Source organism: Ambystoma mexicanum, chromosome 12, assembly GCF_040938575.1.
Source record: "Ambystoma mexicanum isolate Mex_15411 chromosome 12, UKY_AmexF1_1, whole genome shotgun sequence".
Classification (NCBI taxonomy): domain Eukaryota; kingdom Metazoa; phylum Chordata; class Amphibia; order Caudata; family Ambystomatidae; genus Ambystoma; species Ambystoma mexicanum.
The window spans coordinates 581,469,473-581,493,902 of NC_090936.1; the positions used below are offsets into that span (position 1 = coordinate 581,469,473).

At 44.3% G+C, this 24,430-nt stretch overlaps 1 protein-coding gene across 1 annotated transcript in view; it reads left to right on the forward strand.

Moving 5' to 3' along the window:
* The first annotated feature begins 4,304 nt into the window (after positions 1-4,304).
* Positions 4,305-24,430, forward strand: part of ALDH3B1 (aldehyde dehydrogenase 3 family member B1) — a 710,542-nt gene continuing 690,416 nt past the window's right edge. The window contains exons 1-2 of the mRNA XM_069628929.1: positions 4,305-4,445; positions 5,165-5,237. The gene's annotated coding sequence lies outside the window, so the exon portion shown is untranslated. The remainder of the gene's footprint in view (positions 4,446-5,164; positions 5,238-24,430) is intronic.

Sequence of the window (24,430 nt, forward strand, 5' to 3'; positions counted from 1 at the left end):
TTCACTGCCGAGTGGTCAGAGAGGGATCTGGGAAGAATTTGGCAGTCTCCCCATTGTGAGCGAGCTTCATTTGATACCAGGAGATAGTCTAGTCTCAAGCTGGATTTATGGACCCAGGAATAGAAGGTATAATCTCGGATATCTTAGTGTTTTTCTCTCCATAGTCCGTGAGGTGGTATGCTCTGCATATTTCTTTAATTTGCTGGCTAGCTTTGGAGCAGGGGAGCCTGTTGTTGTGCGTCTTGTCTTTGATAGGGTCTAGAGGGGTGTTGAGATCACCTACCCATATGATTGTGGGTCATCGTCCTGTTTCCAGATGGGTTGTTACCCAATCGAAATTGTTGGTTCCATCGACTTTGGGTCCATATGAGGTCACCAGGAGTACTTCTGTTCAATTGACCATTCCGTGCACTAGTATGGATCTACCTTCTGTATCTTTCTGGGTTGCGATAAGCTTGAAGTGTGTTGCTTTACTGATTAGGATCACCACTCCTCTGGCGTAAGAGGAGAAGGATGCAAAGTATCTATGACACCCCCAGTCTTTGGCCCAGCGGTTCTCAGAGGTGGGTTGCAGGTGCGTTTCTTGAATAAGGGCTATGTCTATTTTGTGGTGGCGTAGGTATTGTGTCATCTGCCGTACTTTAGCTGGTTGATTGCCGCCTTTGATATTCCATGTGGCTACTTTGAACTTGCTTTCGTGTTGATGTTATGTTTGCTGAGTCTGAGGCAAACCCTTCGGATCTCAGCCTCGGGTTGTGGGCCAGGTCTCTGAGCTGGGGTTTTCAATGAAGAGGTGTGAGGTGGGGTCCTGTGTGGGCTGGTTTGTTCACAGCCGGTACGCGTATAAGGTGGTGGTCTTCTCTTGGCTTGACGTCTAACAATAAAAACAACTAATTCCCTCCCAACACACAAGCAACCCCCAACTAGCTCATTTCTTATTTCCCCTCCCATTAACCTTAACTGGTCGGTGTTAACTTTGCTGTGCGAGGGGCCCTGGGAGCTTCCCAGGTTGCGCGGCCCTGCAATCTTAAGTTCTGTACGAGTGTTCCGTTGGGACTGCCATCTGATCTTGAGGTTGTGCCCTTTCAACGGGATATCTATGGTGGATTTTTCTGGTTTCTATCTCTTTGGGGGCATGCTTGGTTGACAGATTTGTTGCATCCAGCTTGGTCGAGGTATGAATCGGCTTCTTCGGGTGTTTGGAAGAATTGGCGTCTCCCATTGTGTTGTATCCTTAGCCATGCTGGGAAGAGCATTGAATATGTTATTTGATTATCTCTAAGCCTCTGTTTGATGCTTGGAAAGGATCTTCTTTGAGCCTGTACCTTGGGTGAGAAGTCAGGGTAGAAGTGGATCTGATCTCCATCGTGTTGTATGTTTCCCTTTTCTCTTGCAAGCCGAAGTATTGTGTCGTGATCCCGGTAATTAAGCAACTTTGCAATAATCGGCCGGGCCAGGGCTCCCGGAATGGTTTATTTTGCCAGAATCCTGTGGGCTCTTTCTATTACAAACAAGTGTGAAAAGGCTTCGGATCCGAAAATCTTAGTACACATTTCCTCTACGTACTCTTCCATTTTAGCCTGCGGTTGGTGTTCTCTTACTCCAACAATCCTGATATTGTTCCTCCTGGATCGACCTTCTAAATCCTCATTCTGATCATTAGCCGATTTCATTTGTGCCTCTAGCGTTGTCACTCTCGCCAGCATGTTCCTTGCTCCGTCATCTAGAGACTAGATACGCGTTGTTCTACTTCTTGTAGGCGCTCAGTATGGTTATCCAGCCTGTGTTGGAGCTGATCGACTTTGGAGGCCAGGCCGTCCATTTTATTATTGAGGCTGCCTATCCCGGTTTTTAGGTCCAGAAGGAGCTCTCTAATGTCTGTGGGTTGGGTGTTGTCTTACTCTTGGTTTATGTCACTTGTTCGCCGGTCAATCTGGGGGTTTTGGGGACTGAACCCGCCTCGAAGTTCAGTTTCTTCTGGGATTTATCCACTTTCCCCATATTTTTCATAAGGATGACTGATCCCGTGAGATAGCTGGTCTTTTTTTTTTTTTTTTTTTTGGTATAAGCTGGGGTCGGTGTTTATTCCTACAGGAATGTTCGATCTATCACCCTTCGCCAAAAGTTCAAGTAACTATCCTGGTGTGTACTGTTTGGCTTGTTGGCGGCTAGTCTTTCCTTGTTTTGTAGTGCTTTCCGGCGTAGTTTCTATGAGCATTAGCGGTCCTTCAGCATGTTGTGTGCTCTTGTGCCAGTGGGTTAGAGGCCTTTCTTTGTGTTAGACCCTTGTTTCCCTTTCTGAGAGGTATTCTTACAGCGTGGGCGGTTTTTTCTGGCTGCAAAGATGCTAGTTAGAGTCTACTTGCTGCGTCTTAGAGTGTTGTTGGTAATGGTGCCATTGGTAGTAGTGATTGGGGAGCCGCTGATCTTATGTTCACTGGGCAGGAGAGTGTATGCTATGGACTTTGCGTATACTGGGCGTTGTGCGCTTGTCTGGCTTTTGGCTTATTAGCTTGCGCGGTACCTGTATCTTGTCGGCGGGGATCGCTTCCGTGGCGGAGGGAGCCGCTGCCCTGCACCTCTCCCGGGGTTCTTTCTGGTGGCGTTCGGAGCGGGCTCCAGGTGCGTGGGGACCGCTTCTGCCGCTCCAGGGCCCATGGGGGGGGCGTCCTCTCCGCCGCCAGGCCCACTTGGGATTTGCGTTGTTTCAGAGCCACGGGCTTTGGAGGCGTCAGTCTCGAGCCGGTCCATCTGTGCGGCCCCCGAGCTCCGCTCGATGTAGTGCACCTCCGTTGCTTCTCTCACCCTGCTGGACCCGCCCGAGTCCAATGATGCTGCAGGGCCGCGGGTCCTGGGTGCACTGGTCTGGAACTGGTCCGTCAGTGGGATCATCAAGCCCCGCCCAGTGCCGGGTGCCCTCGCATGGTCGCAGCCCCTACCCTCCGATGGCACAGGGATGCACAGTTCTGATCATGCCAGGTGGGGGGGGCTCAGCCTCGCGTCGTGGCTCCGCTGTTTTGTTCACTTTGGTGTCGGAGCTTTTCCGGGGACTGCATACGCCACGCTCGGCTGCACCCGGGGACTGCCAGATTCCTCGCCAGACGACTGGGCCTCGCTCACTGCGATGGTCGTTCTCGGAGCTCAGGGCCTCTCGGTGGGTTTTTCTTTCGCAATTGTTGTTTTTTCACCTTGAATGAGTGAAATATTGCCGGATGGCTGTGGCAGTCCAACGGAATTAAGCTGATTTTGCAGGATTCATTCTGGCCCGCGCAGGGCTCACAGAGATGCGGCTATCTTGGTCGGCTCTCTAGCGCCCTCTAACACCAAAGGTTCCTCCATGACGCAACAGGAAATCTGCTTGACTTCAAAATTAGCGCAGACTAGCTCACGCTGAACCTCAAAAACGTACCCCACATCATTTATATTTTTCACTGTTATCATGGTAACCATTCATTTAGGGGACAGTGGACAGATTGGTCAAAGAGCTGGGGAGCCGAGAACGATGCAGCAACAGGTTGTCTTTCTAGAAAAAAATGTTTTTCTTTGATCAGTGTTTCTGTGCTTGGTGTTTTTGTGCCATGTCACCTTGCAGCCATGTTTTTGTGCACTGTCATGTCACCTTGCAGCCACCTCTCAGCACTGGGGTTGCACGAATCTGGTGAATATTTAGCATCAGCTGTGAGTGAAGAGATTGCCATAAAACACGAGGTAAGGTTGGTCATCCACGTGGCGCCTCATCTAGTAAGAGCAGATGGATTTGTCCCAGCTTTGACTCTGGGGACATCCAGTGGTTTGACAAAAGGAGCTGGTTACCACTCCGCCGCCCGCCCACCCCAGCTAGAGGATTATGGAATAGGAAAGGGCATACAGTGGATCCCCTTGGCATCCAAGACTCCAGTCCTTTAGATGTCCTGGGAATGCACCCTCTCAAGAAGGGGTACCAACCTTCCACATTACATCATTCCTGGAGACAATAGTCCCTTATTTTCAGTCACTGACATGAATTGTTCTAGTAGCTATACCAATGAGTGATTTTAATGAAGTCTCACATTTGTGAATCATCATTTGTGTCTGTTACAGCTTTAACCTTAATCCCAAAGCCCTCTGTTGACATCTAGATCTTGACCTCTGTAGTTCCAGACAATCACCCATAGCGAGTATGGTGTGCAAGCATGATGTATGCTTTCTGGGCATGCGTAGGGCGCACAGTTCAGAGCAGGCGAGGCTACCTCCTGGGAGGGGTGAGGTGACAAGTACACACCTTATGACACAGCAGACCTAACCTGCCACTCTTCCCCTGGGAAGCCAGATCCGCTCTCCCTTTATTCTTGTCTTGGAAGGTCGCCAATCAGGAACCACAGAAAGCACCCGAGCGAAAGGTGAACTGAGGTGAAGATATCGAAGAAGCGCCATCTGCAGGAACCCTTTGAGGGGAGGCGGAGAAGGTAACAGGATGATTGGGAGATGGGGGTTGGTTGCATGGGGATCATTCTGGGCTGCCGACTTCACTCTGCTGACAGAAAGGAGTGGTGATTAATTCTGCACTCTTTTCTGCATGCTCAAATGGGTGTTGCCTGCGTTTGATGACATAATGCCCCAGAGGCAAGTTAGCAGCGCACAAGCAGTGCACGGATAAGGTCACCGGCAATGGGGAGGCAAGTGTGGCAGAGAATTCTGCTGTTGCTTTCATGCAATTCAGGGTCTTGGGGCCGACATAAATACAAGGAGGGGGGACAGGCCTTGTGTCTGTTTGTCAAGTGTCAAATGAGAGGTACTTTTCGGGGTCACCTTGGTTTCTTTCAATTCCTTGTCAAAGGATCAGATCAGGACTGAGTTGCAGAGAAAACGGAGGTGTGTGCTGTTACCAGTACTGGCCTTGATGGGTAGGGGAGGGTTGGGGGGGGGGGGTGGTGTGTGTGTGTGTGTGTGTGTGTGTGTTCTTTCCCACAAGAAAGACGTATTATGCTTTATGTAACAATAATTAGACTTAGTTGTGAGTCTCGTGGTTGCCAAGAGGAAGGCCAAGGCATGAACCATGGCGCCAATAGCGCCATGGTTTACCGCCTACCGTGTAATGAGGCCCAATGTATTTTAAAAAGATTTCTTGGTAACCATGATTTGCCTGACTCTGGGCCCCACACATGTTCCTCTACATCCCCTGCAGCTTACTTCAGGCTTTGGAGCCCTGGGTTGGAGTGAAGGGAAGACTGAAGAGGACAGGATCACTGGGTGGAAAGGTACTATTTCTATGTGTATTTTCAATTGTGTGCTGGCATATATTGTGGACGAAGGCATTGTGAACATGTGCTTTACAGCGGTGTGTACTGTAAATATTGTGGGGATCGTGCTGAAAGTGTTTTACCGTGGCAGTACTGGAATATATTTGGGCACAAGAACAATGCTGGCATATGTTGTTGAAGAAGTCAATATGAACATGTACTTTACAGTGACATGCTGGAATATATTGTGAGCACCATCATGAAAGTATTTTACTATTGCAAAACTTCTATATATGTAGACGAAAGCAGCATAAATATGTGTTCTCAAAGGCATGCTTATTTGATACTCAAATTGTGTTTGGGTGGTCTTATGTCGTTTTACGTTCAAACGGTATTGGTTAGCTCACACCAAAATAACTATTCTAATTGAATATTATTCTTTAACTGGATTCAATGACACCAAAGGCACTCTTTTCTATATACTTTGTCAATAGAAAAATACTTTAATAGGTTGCTAGAAATATTTCAAACATGGATATCCAATGATTATTTACCACACACACATGTTTAAATGGACTGTGTACTTCAATAGTGTATATACATAGATAATCACTTTATTATCTAAAACATATGTTTCTTATTTCATAAAATTAGATACTTCATCTCTACTTTCTATTTTATTCCATCTTTCATTCATACATTTGATCCATATTTAACATTAATTCCTCTTCTTCCAACATGTTTCTTTCCTTCTCATACTATTGCACTTCATAATTGTTAGGACATTCTTCAGGGGTATGCACTACACCGTTTCTTACAGTCCCTCAATTGTTCTTTTGGGTTCTGTTCCTTTATTTGGCTCTCTGTTGGAAAAATGTGGCTCATCAAATCTTGTAGACTTCCACTTTGTTGAGTCTTCCTTTCGTAAGCTATCTAGCCAAAATAGTGTTTACCTGCAACGACATTAACAATGGTTTTGGAATTTCCGTTATCTCTGATACGGGTTCTTCTAGTATTCATCACTAATCATTAGCGCCAGGAGATGAATTCCCTATTCAATTGTGGCTTATTGTAAGCTACATCTCTACTTACATCCATCGACTATACACTGTTGTGGATCATCGCAAGATTTTCGCTGTTTCAGCTTTTTGGCTCTGCTACAGTTATGTCTTCATATTTTAAACACACAGGAAATAACTCTCTGATAGGTTTTACTTTCTCTGTCATGCGCTCTATAAAAATAGCCGACAAGAAAACACGTTGGTCTTGAATGAAGAACAGTTAACTTATCAGGTAGGGGGTTCCTATTGTCATATTTGTACATTATTTGGAAAAACAGCTGCAGATATGTTATTTTACTCTAACTTACTCTTTTGTGTTTTTTGTAATGAACGTATTTTTTATTATTCTGACTCAACATTGTTGCAAGCCTTGGTTCCCGCGAGGGCATTTTATTTGTTATTTTTAGTTCAACGCTCGTATTTTTTTGGCTCCTTCATTTTAATTACACATCCTACGCGTGGGTCATAGATAATAAAAGAGAATGCAGAAGTTTTTAGTTGGGCATGCTGGCAATTATTGAGACTGGGAAATATTGAACATGTGTTTTACTTTGCCAAAGCTTGCATATATTGCAGGAACCACCATGAAAATGATTTACAGTACAATACTACCTTATATTTGAGCACAGGCAGCACAGAAATATTTTGCAGGACCATATTGTCATAGGTTGTGGACCAGGGCATCATGACTATGTGCTTTGCTTTACAGTAGTGTGCGATCATATGATGTTAGCATCATCATGAAAGTGTTTTGCCGTAGCAGTATTGGCATATATTTGGCCACAGACAAAAGGTATAAGTCTAATTTATTTGTATATTTTTTTTTACTATTGTGCATTTGGTTAATATAAAAATATAACATTAAGCACTATTACAAAACGATAAAATCAAATTACACAGTACACAATGGCCCTCATTACAACACCGGTGGTAACCAATGGCGCTATTAGCACCATGGTTGCTGCCGTTATTGTAACTAGTCTGCCAATGGTAAATGGGAAAATACCGCCCTATTCCAAGTTTGGCGGGGCTGTAATTCCCCATTTACCATTGGCCCTTCCCCATTCCCATTTTTGCCCCATAGGGCTCAATGGGACTGAGGAAAGCGGTAATTACGGTACCACAAATTGCGGTACCTTAATTACCCCAGAAGTCCCTTTGCGGGTCCCTACTTTAACAGCTGGTCCAGACCAGCCGTTAAGGTCGGGAGCCGCAAAGGGTCCTCGTAATCAGGCGTTAAGGGTTTAACGGCGCCGACACCTTTTACGGCGCCATTAAACCCTTAACGCCAGGGTCGTAATGACCCCCAATGACTACTGTTCTATTGCATTGTCCTTATAAAAAAAGGATAAGTGTTGCAGTACACATTTGATCAACAGTTCAATTACTCTTCATAAAATAGTCACATCATATCATGGGTATGTTAAAAATCAATCATTATGTACACGCACAGCATTCATTTAATCGATATTGCTTAACACGCAAGACCAGTACAGCATCTCAAACAAAGTTGATGGTTAAGTGTGAGCCTTATTGCATCCAAAAGTCCAGAACAGTAACACAAATTCCATGAGTAGATGGCACACCTTTGGACTACACATTAGGAGTCCCTTCAATCATTCTCAATTCCTCTGTCCAAATATAGTTTACTGCACTAGTGATCACTAGTGAAGTAGCCCCAGTCAATGTATTCCAAAACGGATCATCCTGCACGTCCAATATATGAAAGACAAAAGCTTGGTATCCTTTTTGATATTGCATACTTAAGTTGGGGCACTGTGTTAGTACCTGTTGCGATGTCTCAACCGCAGTGTGACACATTCTACAAATCCTATCATCATAGGGTACCTTTGACCATCCACCGACGCATTCATACGTGGGTAGGATTTTAAGCCCTAAATAACGAATACATCTCCTTAGATCTCTTTTGCAGATTGTAGTCAGATAAATTCAGGGTTTATTGGTACTCAATCCTTGTCTACTGTAATCTGTATATCTCTTTTTCCCGTTGAGGTTAGAGATGGTATGTGCCCTGTCCCAAACGTATGTCTTCTACTTCACCTTGTTCCATACGTCAGGAGCAGTTCTATTAGTAGCTGTGACTAAATTAGTGTCCAGCACCAAATCGAAATTGTATGGGCAGTCGCTTTTAATGCAGACAGAAACAAGTTGAGGCAGGGAACTTGATACCTGGAGGAAAAGAGTCTAGCAAAGGTCTTGCTGTTAATCAAAGCAGTAATATAGAGATACAATTTACAGCTTTTGGTGTACCAGATAGATCTTTTTGATTGTAGACCCAATTCACAACGGAGGGCCTCCTCTGGAACTGCACAGGGGACCCCAAGGATGGATCTGAGAATGTTTTCCTCCAGATTTTCCAGCCATCCTACGTGGGATTCAGAGAGTAATTTGAGGCCATATGTTAGCTCTGGAACAATACTGCTGATGTATACAGTCAATAGACTTTCAACAGTCCCGGGAGGATAGCTCAGCAGCAACGTACTCGCCTTGGAAACAAGACGACACAAAGCAACACACAGGGACATCATTTCACCAAAATGCCAGGGGTAGCGGAAGAAGTGACATCACAGTGCCACACCCCCAAGAGTGACATCACCGGAAGTGGTCATTTGACCACCCACCCCACCGGAAGTGATGTCATTTGACCACACCCCACCGGAAGTGATGTCATTTGCCCACACCCCCACCATGACATCACAGGAAGTAGCCTCATAAAGCATTATCCCTCAGTGCACTAAGAAAAAAATGGTTACGATATCAGTGTATTGTGACATTTCATACAAGAATGGATCATCATATGTAGCAGTGTCAAGGTCCATGTTGCCACGTGAAGTATATGAACCCCAATCCCCTCTTTATGTGGCTCTGCCCTGTTATTTCAACAGGACTACAGAGCGAAATCACATTCTGGGGGACAGGGACGGATAGGTGGGCACGGGGATAGGGGAAAGCCAGGATAAAAGGGGAGAGGGAGAATATTTCACCAGAAAACATGTATGGCATCCTCAGTTTTTAATGATTCGTCTTGTGTTATTTTGGCTGCCAAAAGATTAGTTTAAAATGTGTTCAAGGCATACAGTGCATTACTGAGCGATACAAACTTCAGTACCAAAAGCCTCATCAGTCCTGTCCCCATATTTTATGGGCAAAAAAATCCTTGCTGCATTTTGCATTACTCCCACACTCACCAACACTCTTTATATGCCTAGGTTTCTGTTCTACATGTTCATTGTCCTCCACACCCCGCACCTCTCCACAATGGTACACATTCCAACAATTAGTACTATTATATAGATTTTGGGACAATGCCCAACAGTTGCTCTTCCTTCACTCTGATCATAAGACTTAAAATGTAGTTTCTTACCAGATTGAGCAGAACAGTGGCTTGACAGACGTGCCGGTGCTGCTGTTTCAATGGCATGTGAGGTGAAGGTTCTGACTCGAAGGCAGGTTGTTTCTTAGGTGACCGGAAACCAGAGGAGAGGTCTGTGAGTGTTCAATGGCAACAGATCAAGGAGACACAGAACTCTGGTAGTGGAGCTGCAGGTGTTTGGCAGAGAAGAGGCTGCAAGTATGGCAGGTGCTGTTTTGAGGTCACAGAATACTGGCTGTAATGCCGATGGTGCCGGGCTGGTTATAACAGAGGACACTGACTGGGTGTGTCTCATCATTGCTTGGTTGACTACAAATCAAGGATACAGTGCTGGCATTGTGAAGACAGAACTGTAGCTGTGGGGCAGCTGGTGACTGGCTTAAAGGAAGTTGCTGCTTAGATGGCTCATCATAGCTTCATTGACTGGAAATGAAGAAGAGCCAGGCGGGAATCGGATAGCAAATGTTTTCATGACACAAAACTCCAGCTGTGCTGCAGCTTCTGGCTGACCTGTCAAGAAGATGCTGATGGAGGCTACTCAGATTCTAAGAGACTGGTGGTTGACAGCTGCCTGTGGCTGTGCTACTAGTAGTGCCTGTCTGGCTTCAAAGGAAAATGCTAATTGAATGCCTTGTTGTTGCTTAGACTGAAAATCTGTAGGATGCCGGCAGTGTGGCAGATGCTGCCATTTTAAAGACACACATGATGTTTCTGACGTAATGGTCCATTGTTGCTTAGCTCACTGGTAAAAAATAGGATGTTGACAAAACTCAACAGCATACCATGCAGTGTTTTGAAGATGAGACAAACTGGTTGTAGTGCATGAGCGATATATCATAGCTGACTTCATGAGGAGAAGAGGCTGGTAGTGTAGGAGAGTAGCAGATGGTGTTGGTGCTGATTAGGTCTGCGTGACTTGAAAAGAAAGACCTAACTGGACATTTTAGCTATAATCTAACAGTGTCAAAGAATATAATGGTTCATCTTTTCAGAGGATACCTCCTGTGTCGCATGTCAGCAAATCGGTCAATGGCATCACTCAAATTTACCTCATCAACCTCCATAGGTTCACATGCCATTACCAACAAATCACTAAGTCTGTTGTCTCCACATCTATTTCGCAAATTGTTTTTAACTCTTTTCAAACAGGAGAAGAACCTCTCATTTGTTGCAGTTGTAATCGGCAATGCAAGAACCAGATCCAACAGGTTTAGGACATCAGAAAAGCCTGTTGAATATTCATTGAGATAGTACCTGACAGAGTGAATACCTGCTATTGCCTTGTCAGATAAATAGCCCCTTGCAATGTCAAGGCCTGAATGCAATGCAGCATAATCTACTTGGGGCCCTAGGTAGTGCCGAGCAAGAAAATCTGCAGATGAGTCCTCCAAGAAATTTTTAGCCCTTGGATTGAACATGCCGGCAGCCTTGATAAGCCCCATGTTATCTATAAAACGAGCATCCAACTCTCTTACAAACCTATCCAAGGTGGAGAAAAACATCTCTTGTTTTATCCGTTCCGTCTGTGGCATTCGATCCTCAGAGTGCTCATAATGTCCAGGCCTCTTCCCTACAGTAGTACCAAGGTATTCTTTGAGTTTGCTGCTCAGTTGGTGCTGCCTTACTGGTAAAGCTCTGCGGTCGTAGTCTTCAACTGTTTCAATACCACATTTTTCTGCCAATTCCGTTGCATCATTGACGATTTTCACCCAATGGCATTCTTGTCGAAGGTTGACGAGGGCTGTTCTTGTTACTTGAATTAGGTGACTCGCATCTGGCAAATCAAGATTCTTTAGTAGACATGCACATGATCTTTTAATGTGTATGAGTAACTAGGTACATCATAATTATTACAAAAACCTTTCCGGTTTTCAGTTAAAGCATTTTTACTTGCTTACAAAATACTGCCGTGGGGAACTAGATTTACATTTCTACTCCCTACAAATCATTTTACTTCCAAGATTACAAAATAGGGAATACAATAGTCCCACTTAAAAATCTTATCTGCAGCACTGAGTAAATACGTAAGCAGTGATTTCAAGTATTTATTTACGTAGCTTACTTTTAGGTCAGTCCTATCTGTCAGGGTAATACTTTACATTTGAGAGATTAACAGTTGCAACCTGTTCAAACTCTGCCCCTAAGAAAAAAGGAAACCCGTGGGTCCCAAAAAACTGAAGTGAAGCATGCGTTCAGTGTCATACAGTTTGGAGTTAATTTTGTGGTGTTGTCTGATTAAATGGAAGAGAAACAGCCATCTTAAGTGTTGAAACAACTAGGACAAGGCTGCAATATCATAAACAGATATGGACTAACAGATCATATTGTTAACATATGCTTTACATTTTCAATATGTTCCTTCACGTTCATTTACCTCTCACAGCGGTCACAGATAAGGCTGGATGTCAGCTGCTCAATGGTGGTAATGTTTGCTGGCGTTGAGAACACAGAAAGGAAGGAACTCCCACACGAAGATACAGGTCTGAAAATAATAAAATATCAGAAAGATTCATTTGCGCAACACTAGACCATATTAATTTTTAATAGAGTTTTAGAGTTCTGGGGTGCAAGACAAACTGGACCACAGAGGCTTTGCACATGACAGACCTAGAGACTGACTTCAGGCCCGGCAACGATTCATCTTTCTGTGACTCAGAGGAACGCATGCTATGCACCATTGCCCTAGGATCTCTTGGAACTAGCTCTGTAGGCCGCAGCTGGCCCAGGCTGAGTGTGTGGCTCAGGCAAGGAGCAGTTTACATAATGTCGTGTCACAATGTAAAATCCTAGTTAAATGCATTGCAAAATGCATAGGCTGCAGGCCACAAATGACTTGGATTTCATCTGCCTGTGGTTAATTTAAGCAGTTTAATTTGCATAGGCTGTTGCTGTAAACTGGGCTCAGGAGGGCACATGAACACAGTGGCGAGGGGCAATGGGCACATGGACAAAGTGAGAAGGGGCACATGGACACACTGGTTGGGGTCGGGGGCACATGGAACCGGCGATGACTTATCTTACAGCAGGAAGTAAAAAGGCCTTCAATCCCTCCCCCACATGATCTATAAAAGACAAAATGTAACGTTAGTAAAACGAATTTGGTGCTGTCGGCATCAGCGGCTTGCTTACTTTCCCTAATGTAAAGCCGCTGCCGTGCCAGCACTGAATTCATTATACTAACATACTTGCCAACCCTACAGATTTAGGCCGTAGTCTACTGCTTTTTAAGCAGCCCTACCGCCTACAGATTTCAGTGGCAGATCCTACTGCTTTTTACAGTGGCAGGTAATTTATGTGACTCGAAGGCCGGCTGCAGGACATAGCATGCAACACATTAGTCTGTCTGTACAGTGGGCTGGTAGGTGATTTACTTTTTAGTCCAAGTTTAAACGTGTCATTTTTCTGCACTGGCCATGGGAGCAAGCGGGCTAATGTGTTGGCAGGCAGGGTAAGGAATGGAGAAAAGGTGAAGGAGCGAGGAAAAATATGCTTTGGCAAATTCAACAGTTTTGTGTAGGCATAGAGTAGAGATTTGTCAGGCACTGCCAAACTGTAGTACCTGGCGGTAAAATGGCAACAGCTGGAAAATAGTTTGATTACCTTTGTGTATGAAAGCAGTTCTTGGCAAATGCCTATCTAATACCTTTGCACAAGTGAAAACGGTTGCTTTGTGAATGCTTGTTTTTTGCTGGACTTCTGTGCAAGGAACAGATTTAAATCAAGTGGCTGAATTCACACTTGGTTAAGATATTTGTATTATACCATTAGCATTTACACCTGCAATTTAGCCATTGACTCACCATATTACTTAGAAATGACACTGGTAGGCCACAGTCTGATGTTACTTCTTGATAGAGCTAGCTCAAAGAGATCCTTGAAGGATATGTTTTGGGCAGAAAGGGACAGGTAGCAGGGGTGTTGCTATGTCTGGAAAAGATCCAGGGCTCTGCTAATTTTGGGACTATCGGGACTGGGGGCTAGCTAGCCTTTTTTGGTTGTTACCCCTGAGCTTCTATCTGGGGCTACAACCAAAAGACACGGGGCTAGAGCACCACTCAGCCCCCCCCTAGCAATGCCTCTGGCAGGTAGTAGGAGGGAATAGACATGGGGATTAGCATGGCATGGGGCATATAATGGATGGGTAAATAACCAAACAAAACTCGCAAGCGGTGTGGCCCTCCTCATAATTCATCTCCCTCCTAGTCGTACTCCAATGTAATCCTTTTGGCTATTAGGTGAGGCTTAAGTACCACTTCAAAGGTCCAACTAAAAATGCATAAGGAGACCACCGAAGTGCCCCCTCTCCTCCCTGGTAATTAAAAAAATAGAGGGGTATCCCAGTAACAGGGTATCCGTGGGGGCATGCAATGGCAACCTGTGAGGGCTCCACTGCAGGGGGAGAATGGCAGCGTCCCTGACCTGCGCAGAACATCGATGTGTAAAGAAAAACAAGTAAAGTACAGGTAAATGGGCCAGATGTAGAAGGATGGGGGGCAGGGAATGGGCAAGAGCTTGTGGATGCGTTCACAGTGGCATAAATTCAAATATGCCACACTCCATTTAGGATTTGCTAGACACGGTTTGGTTTTAACAATGCATTCTGGGCCCGGATTGTGGGACTTGTAGTATTGGATTTCCCCATTATAAATACAGGACTAGATGTCCCAGAATGCATAGTTAAAACCAGGACTGGGTTATCATCTCACCAAAGGAATGGGGCTTGTTGGCATGCATTGGTGCGGCCAACTTGAAAAAAAGACCCACGAAATAATGACTCGAGGAAAAATGACCATGGTCCGCATATACAACACCAAGCCGCTCACATTCAACATGCAAGGCAGACTGGAACACGCGTGCTCTTTTTGTTAGAACACCTGAGTTGGACCAAAACCTATTGAAAACTCATAATCACATAATAATTAAGGGCATCCAAAGGAATACATGTGTGCATACTACTAATTTACTTGCTTTTGAGAGGGCACCAGCAAAACGGAAACACAAGGTTTTTTTTGCAATCGTTATGTTAAAAGATCTGACTTTGCATAATGTTTCGTGCCCAGTTTATTAGGCGAAGGTATTGTTTCTACCAACCTAGAAGACCTCTTGCAAGGTCAATCTATAGTTAAAACGTTGGCATAATGTTCTGGTATGCGCAGCTATCTCTTTAGCACCTATGCCAGTGCAGACAACGCCACTATGAAAAAATACATTTTGCGATCAACAGACTTTAGTGATTTATAACAACATGATCAAGGTTGGCCTTAAGGGATATACGGGTTTTCTGCGTGAGAAACTAACATAGTGAGCACTGTGGGATAAAGGCAAATCTCCTCATGTCCCTTTATATGTTATATGGCATTTTTTATATAACTTCCTACAATCACATCATCGCCAATAAAATAGGGTATACATGCAACAAAAATAAATCGAGTGCATACACTGAAATGCAATGGAGCTCAACATCATTAAAAAAAAACAAGCCTCTCTCTCTGCAGTAGTGTTCAAACACCCTGGCACCGAAAGCGTTAAGGCATACTGAAGACACTGTCCTCTAAGCTGATGTTCCTGAAAATGCAGGAGGGACTCTGTTTGCCCACGAGATCTACTGCACACACTTGCATCTTGTGACTGCTGATCTGAAGTGCACAGGGCACGCGGGGGAGGGGGGGTGCGTGTGTGTTATTATTCCTCACATCTTCAAATGGACAGAAGGTATGCATGCAAGCTGCTGCCAGCACAGTGACTCAGACTGAGTAACGAGGGCCGGGGGAGGATGCGAGGGGGCCCATTTCAAAAAGATCTCTGGTGCCCCTTGCCTTCGGCTGGGAAATCCCACCTGCATATATCAATCACAAACATGTATTGATGTGCTGTAGTTGAAGGTGTTCAGATGCAAAATGACAATAGAAACTGTATATTCGCTTTTTTGCTGCACAGGAGGCATTCATTGGTGGATTTGTGTATCCCAGGAACACATTTTTGACATTATAAGGCATGGGAAGAATTTTTTGGAAATTCTCTGTTTGGTTTCTCAGGCTTAGCAACATGTGTGAGGTCCTGCCTCGACCAATTTGTCCACTGGACCTTAGGGCACTGGTTGTGTAAGAGGTGCTTTTAAAGGAAGCACGAAAGGCTGTAGAAGCAAATCCTAAATCAGCCCTTTAAAGTATGAAGTAATTGCTGGTGACTTGAGGTTTTGAAACCACTCAAAGAAGTGATCCTCACATGCCAGGGATCAGATGGGCAGTTGGGGTGGGTACCAGTAAGGTTGCCTGGGCTGAGCTGAACATGGGTCTGAATACCTCAATAACCAAAAAGCCAGGGAATGCTGAATGGACCAAGTCATGGTGGACATTGCTGATCAATCCAGCCTAGGGGGTAAAGGCCCCTCTTGGGACCAGAGGCAGCCTCAATGGTCTTGACTGATCGCTGCAAGAAGTATGGTGACAATCCTGTGGCGATTACCTCACCAAAGTTTAATCAGGCATAGTCAAAATGCTTCACCACACACCACCTTTTTGGATTACATGACGCAGGAGATGGCTTCAGAGTTTTCTTCAGTCTGGCTGCTACCTTGCCATCAGAGAATTCAATCAGAGCCCTGCTGGAAAAGGTGTAGTGACTTAGAAGAGTTTTTAAAGCTACTCACCTATGTAACCCAGCCCCTGGGGAAAAGACAGGTACAGATTGGTCCCTAGAGACAGGTGAGCATTGTAGCCAAATGGAGGGAAAGAGAGAACCAGAACCAGCAGGACCACAGTATAAAAGGAGACTGAAAGAAATGCAGAATGAGGGTTGCAGGGTTGAGGTCAGGAGGTGTGGCGGTGGATGAAGAAACCAGGAGGAGGACAGACAGAGGAACGGACTGGTGGAGTGTTGTTGGCAGAATTGGAGCAGCGTGCAGGTGAGGTATCTCAGAGTGATACTAGCTGTGTATGTGTTGTGTAGTCTAGTGCGAGGAGGGGGGGCTGTGTAAAAGGTGAGTGAGAAAGATAGAGAGGGAGAGGTGTAAGGGGGATTAGAGAGCGAGTCAAAGCGAGAGCGTGTGTATGGTGATAATGGGTGGAGAGAGTGCAAGACAGTATTGGTGAGGGTGGGGAGAAGCAGAATGGGGTGAAGACAGTGGTAGGAGATAGCCAGAGAGAGTGTCGTAAGGCATGGCTAGAGAAGAGTGGTGAATTGAGGAGATGGTTGTAGTGAGAGTTGAGGAGATGGGTGTAGTGTGAGGAGAGGGTTTAGGGATGTCTAGGCTAGGGAGGGAGAGACATTGGGGGGGAGTACATGGGAGACATCAGAGGGACACCCAATAAAGTAACCCCCCTTCCACCTCAGTGCATTCCATCAAGCAAATCTACCTGCTTCAAATATTGATCTATCCATATCCACCCCTCTCAAAACTGAACAATCTACACATAGATAACCATAACAGTCGATATACTGTTTTTTTTTTTTAATGAAAAATACAAACCCTTGATTCTTCTTGGGGACTTCACGCCAATAGCTTGACCTAACTTCAGAGGGATTTGATCAACTCCTTATTAACCCCCAGTAGCCCAAGCGTGTAGATATTGACGCTGGAGCAGGGCTACCAGCCCCCAACCCAACAATTATGTCTGGGGACAAAAGACCATTCGGCATCATGGGAGTACTAGCCTTGGAGCTACGTTATTTTCCTCTAGTAAGCACCAAACAGGTGTGTGTACTCCGAGGGTTTAGCTCATCGGAAATGGCCAGATGAATGCTGCAAAACAAGATGCCAGTCTGTTTTAGAAATAGCCAGCCTGCAAAAGGTCGACAGATAGCTGGTATCAGATATTTTGTTGACATTGACTATAGGCCATTGCTTTTAGGCCCAGTGTATTCTGATACAGAAAACCTGTTTGCTAATGGGGGTAATAAGATCCCAAAGCAGGATGCCAAACCTAGGTGCATAGTAGTGGAGTAGAAATGTATGCTGCAAACAGAGCACACTTTGAAAACATGCTTTATGGCATACGGCAAAGCGAAACAACGACAATGTATTTAAATAAAGGCAAGCCGTATATAACAGAAAAACATGTTCTTACCAAGAAAAGATGTCCTATTTGTTGTACAATTTATTTCCATTTTATGAATCAATTCTACACTGTTTTTGGGCTGCAAGTCTCCTAGACCAGCATGACGCTGTGAACATGGGGCTCTGGGTGCTTGTAGAGGTGCTGGGGTGACAGTTTTCTGAGGCACTTTAGGAGGGTCTCTTTAGTAAAAATGAATTTTGTGCTGCTGCTGCCGTCGGCACCAAATTCATTTTACTACATTGCAAATATATGCCGGCGGCGGGCAGCTTAAAAACATTGCAAGCCGCTGCCGGCCGGCACATATTTGCATGTTAGTAAAATGAATTTGGTGCCGACGGCAGCAGGCAGCAGCAGCACCAAATTCATTTTACTAACGTGCAAATATGTGCCGGCGACGGCTTGCAATGTTGTTAAGCTGCCGTCGGCACATATTTGCAATGTAGTAAAATTAATTTGGTGCTGCTGCTGCCGTCGGCACCAAATTCATTTTTACTAACGTGCAAGTATGCGCCGGCACGGCGGCAGCTTAACAACATTGCAAGCCGCCGCCGGCACATATTTGCACGTTGGTAAAATGAATTTGGTGCCGACGGCAGCAGGCAGCAGCAGCACCAAATTCATTTCACTAACGTGCAAATATGTACCGGCGGCGCCGGCTTGCAATGTTGTTAAGCCGTGGCGGCTTAACAACATTGCAAGCTGCCGCCAGCACATATTTACACGTGAGTAAAATTAATTTGGTGCTGCGGCCGTCGGCGGCGACCGCCGACCGGTGGCATGGCGGTCGACTGGACTGACTTCCTCGAAGTCACTGGCCTGGCCTCCAGTGGGGTGGATGATCGTGGATGGATCAATGCCTGCCTGGACACAGCAGCCTCAGAGAAGAGAACCACCGAGCACACAAGTTTTCCGCTGCTCGCCGCACGTGCAATAATCAAAATGGAGGCCAATACAAGCGTTGCAGCCCGCTGTGGCCACGCCCCCCTCCTCCTCTGATTGGTCAATGGCCAGAGGTCACAAGAGATTGACAGGGGTCGCTGGCCAATCGCCAGCGGTCGCTCTTGCGACCTCTGGCGACCCCCAAATGACATCCCTGGCAACACAGGTTCGATCCAGGGTCCGCACTTAGAAACCTCTGGGTATTAAGTGCGTTAAAAATACGCAACTAAGACATATTCCTGTAAAAGGGCCTCGTTGCCCCCGGGCTGTGTGAGTGCTTTAAAAATGCAAATGAAAACAAAAATAACAATAATTTGTTCCCAGCCTATTTAGCTACAAAGCGTTTAATCACCGACCATTTCTGTATAATTATGGTCTTGCCATATTCTTCTTAGTCTTCTTACTCGAATAGAGAAAGCCAAGTATATATTTTTAGCTACAACTTCCAGAATGTAGTTGTTAAATTTCCAGGTAAAGGAACTTTTATGGCTAGGTCTACTACCAATAACCATTACCTTGGTCTTGTCAACAATAATGCCAAGCTGATTAGAAGACGCATAGTTTTGTAAGGCATTGATAGAGCGCTGAAGCCCAATCTGTGTGCAGTCCATGAGGACGGTATCATTTGCATACATTAACCACAGAGTAGGCTCAACTCCGATCTGGGGTGGAATTTGCATACATTAACCACAGAGTAGGCTCAACTCCGATCTGGGGTGGAAAATTGCGAATCCCTCTCAAAGTTTCATCCAGGTGAGAAACATATAAGTTGTTGAGCAGGGGTGCCAATACGCACCCCTGCTTAAGTCCAACATTGGTTCCGATCTGGGATGAAATATCGCTCTCTTTGTTCATACGGGTGGTCACTGTAGTGTCTCGATATAAGGCCATAATGAAGTAAAGAGGGACGGGTCCAAGCCCTATTGCCGCAGTTTATTTCAAAGCTAAGGCCAGGAGATGGAATCGAAAGCCTTCGAGAAATCCACAAAACACACATATAGTTTCTGCTTGCTATCATCTCAGCGGTAAGGTATTGTAGCACACAAGTACCAAGTACCGTACTGTGTGCCTTTCTAAAGCCTGTTTGAAACTTTTTTAGACGGCCACTAGCTTCAGCCCAGATGTTCAATTTTTTCAAGATCAATGAGGCAAAGACCATAGAACTTGTGTCTTGCATAGCCAATAGCCTGTAGTTGGAGGGGTCTGGCATATCACCCTTCTTCTGTACAGGGATCAATATGGACTCTCTCCAACTACTAGGTATTGTTCCAGTTAGTATGATATGTCTAAACCAGCGTTCCAATATCCCTGCCCAATAATTGGGATTGGATTTGTAAACAATGTCTGGGACACCATCTGGACCAGGGGCTCTGGAAGATCGCAATCTCTCAATGACTCCCCGGATATCCTCAGAGTCAAAGTCCAATATCAATGGTCCATTATCTGGGATGTTCATCACCTCACACTTTGCGATTATGACAATCATATTATCATGATATAATGATGAGATATAAATGAGCCAGACTGTCTTGGGGATAGGATTACGTTCTTGGTTTGTGCGACCAGCCAGATAACATCAGTAGTAGGACCAACATTTCTTGTTTTCATTGGTGTGCAAATGTTTGAACATGAATTTCCAGTTAGCACTATGTTGAGAGCACTTATGGTGGCAAAGCCAGTTTTTTATTTAGTAGAAAGCAGGGTTATTGCAGTTCTTAGTTCAGTGCTAGACAAATCCGTTGCCCTCATAACCGCCACCCTGTTTCTGCGGTATTGCTTTTTCCTATCATGTATTGATGCGTCAAAAGGCCCCCTCATTTCATACTTCCGAGAGTTAACCACACACCGTAATTTTTGAGTGGGAAGAAGCGATTGCATGGTCTTACACATATCCCAATTATGGTGCATTAACAAAGTTATCATCCACCCCTGACCCAAGCAGGTGTATACATTAAATCTCTCAATGTTTACATTAGACTTTATAAGTCTATTGCCTTGATTATTTGGAGAAACACTGGGGCATCTGGGTTTTTGATTAAGTTTACATTCAACTCCCGAATGGAACGTCCAACTCAGAAACGTGTGATCACTGAAAGTGTTTGTTGTTTAGGGGATAGGGCTACAAAGGGACTAGAGTTCATAGTTTATGGAAACATAATCCAAACAGGAGTGTGATTTACCGTTAGTTCAGGTGGCTTTAAAAGGTACACCCCTGCCCTCTTTAGCATTGAGACACACTAGATCATGTGCATTTGAACAGTGACCCCAACCAGGCACCTTTCTTCTTGCCACGGATTGGCTATATTTTGGCCAGATGTATTATTGCCAGGATTAACCCATTCATCATTGTGCAGTTTGGTCACTATTCGCTAATTGAAATCGCCAGCCACTACTACCTGCCCAGAAGGATATTGATTATGCCAGTATTGCAAAATTTAATTCACCTTACCTCTAACTAAGGTAGAACATTCAGCCCCAGGGGGATCCAAAATATTTATGATCAGAGTATTACGAATCTTATGATCAGGATTGGTAATAATGGGCGGTAAAATACACGGAGAAACAACACCTGTAATGAAAGAGGTGAGCAACAAATTAGTTCTAGCCCCTATGGCCAAACCTCCCTTTGGACATTCACTTGATCTGTGTGTAGCAGGATTGCATAGAATATTAAAGCCGCTGATGAGATAGTTATCTGTTAGCCAGGTCTCCTGCAAAAGAAACACAACACTGGTTACAAGTAATGACAGACCATCTGGGTATGACAAAAATGAGTTGTATCCATGTGTATTCCAGGAAGACCATTTGCAAACATTTAGTTTGGTAGGTCAAGAGGTAACACTATCGTGGATCCATTGTTTAATGACCCTTTGAGTGCCTAAGGTGGTATTTGTGCATGGCATGGTAAACAGCAGACTCATTCTTTCATTAATACGATGATCCTCTGGCTTAGTATGTGAAACTTTAGTTGCCAATTCTGGGACTGCTTCTTCTTTGTCAATATTGAATGAATGTTTGCAGCAGGCAGTCAACTGGTAGCCCAGTTTCCTCAGATCCACATGATAGGCACTTAATAGGGTTGTCACTGCTGATGAGATGAATTTCATTGCAGCCCAGTTAGTTGGACTGTCGGCTTCTGGTAGCTCTATGTGGATGACGTTCTCACTATTGATATTCCGTAGGGCAGGGAGGTTCTTAAATAAATTACTTAAGAAACATTGATTCATAAATGGACTAGATGCTCATGGATATATTTCCTCCAACTTCGCCCACTTTCCCAAAGGTAGGTTGCTATTGGCTAGTTGGCTCTTCAGAGCCCCCTCTAGTAATACACCTGTAGAGGTTATGTAATGAAGCTCTATATGAGTTGGCTCCCTGTTGTTGAATCATTTATGCTGTTTGGTCTATATCTCTAAATTTGTCTGCATTGACCTAGCTTGGTGGTTACCATGGGTTGGTTACAGAAAATATTATCTGTATCCACATTTACATTATTTGGCATATGGGGATGATGTTGTTTTGTTCGACCAAAGTCCCATAGGTTTGCAGAGAGCTTTGGCAGCTTATTTTCTATCAAAGGACCTTACATTGACTGTTAATAAATGTAAAATTTGAATGATAAATTATATGAAGTCTGGGAAGACGAAATGTAATTTCTTTTTAGAACACAAGAAGTGGTCCTTAAGTTTAAATATTTGTGTGTTGTTGTTTCTACCAGGAGCTCAAGGTGCTCAAGGTGCTCCACATTTGCTAATATGCGAAGCAAAATTAAGACTAACCATACTACCATCAAAAAACTGCCCCTCGTCTCTATGGAGCAGAAACCGGCTTGTTGTCTAACTCCTGGGATAAGGTTGAAGGGCTACTATGGAAGCAGGTTTTGAGGTAACCGTGTGGAATCCTGATTCCCCCTTTGAGGCATGATGTCGGCCTTGTTTCTTTACGTGCTCGAGCAAATTGGAAAAGTGTCCAAATGTGGAGAACACTTGTTTCACCTCCTAAGTATTCTGTTTTATCGGTTCTAAAGATAGAATTGAATCGAAATGTCTTTAAAGTTTTGCTTGAATGGAAACAGCAATTCATGCCAGTGCTAGATGCTTATAAAATCACTGAAGATGAATTAATAGCCTGTCCTCAAAGGGTGAAAAAGAAAATGTTTGAAACCGACTGGAACAAATATAGGGCTTCACCAATGAATTATCTACCTCTTTTATCATTTTAAACATGAAATTAAAGCTTTTAATGTGTTGCCTTTGTATCTACTAAAGCACAGACATCTGATGTTATATGTTAAATTAAATATATTTTTAACAAAAGAAGTTCAAGGTGCAATGGAAAAAATACCAAGGGACTTACGGCTTTGTAGGTTTTGTGTGAAAGAAGTTGAAACGCTGCAACATTTAATCATTATCTGTCCTATCCTTCACCCTCAGAGATTGGACCTATTTGCTAGATTTGTTTTTAATGACTATTTTTTAAATACTGAATTGTTCTGGTTTAGCATTTTAAATAGTAATGACATTTCTTTGACATAGCAGTTTTAAAATGTTTGGATGTACTTTTAATGAAGTGAAGTTTCAAACATTATACATTCCTTTATTGTGATCTAAAGTGTATCGATACATGATTGTTTTGTGGTATTATAAAGGTTTCTGTCTGTAAACCATAAGAAATTAAAATAAATAAGAAAATAGTATCCGTATACTGAACCATAGTTTTTCTCAGTACCACATCCAGTGCTCGGGGGCTGCTAGGTTCTGCTTGCTGGCCACATGTTGCTATGTCATTATAATCAGCTGATGAATTTTTAGCTCTGCCTGTCATAGTAAATTGATACAAGTGAGGGACAGCGTATTGAACAATGTCATTTGGCATCGGTTCCTGAGATGTCCATGTTACACTTTTGGAGGGGCTGCCCACCTGCAAAAATCTGTCAATGGGGCCACGTAATTGAGTTTGCCGAAGAGTGCCGCCACATTGAATGGAGGTAAACATCATTTGACCCGTTATAGGTCATGTGTCTCTGTTGATATCACTTCGTGGTTGTTATATAGGGGCTGTCGTGACTTCGTGTGAGATGTGATTACCACGCCAGGAAGACGCAGACGCTGTCTTGGGTTTCCGGGAGGGTAAGACAGATTTTCCAGAGGCGTAGGGAAGCTGGCATGCGCGACCTATGGGTCTTCTCCAAGGTTTTTTCCCAATCAATCTCTCTTGATTGTGCTCACGTGTTTCCACTGGGATTTCCTCATCATGCTCTGTGAGCAGTGATATATTAAGGGAGGTGTCAATGTCAGCACAGAGAAGGTCACATTGATCTTCTAGGATGGGGACCATTTCCGGCACTTGAGTTGTTAAATCAATGACGGGTTGACAAAAAGTTGTTCCGATGATATTTGAGATATTGTCTGGTAGAGCTCTTAGTGATAAGTCCTAATCACTTGCAGTTTGTTTTATGGCTTCACTGTGCGAATGTAAAATAGCGCCAACAACCCTCGCCAGAATATACTTTAGTTCTTGCTGTCCTTAGCTATATTTGTTTTTTTAGGCTGTAAAATGCAACATTTCAACCTATTATTTTAAAAATGCTCTACAGTATTTTGCTTAGAATAATTCACCTTAATGAGGAAATCTGCAGCCCCCACTGACCTTTTAATCATTTCTAATGGAGGTGCCCCATTTCCCCAGGATACTCTGCCCCACAGGCACCAAGGATGCCTCCACCACTGTCTTGACCTGCTACAGCAGTGTCTCAGCTCT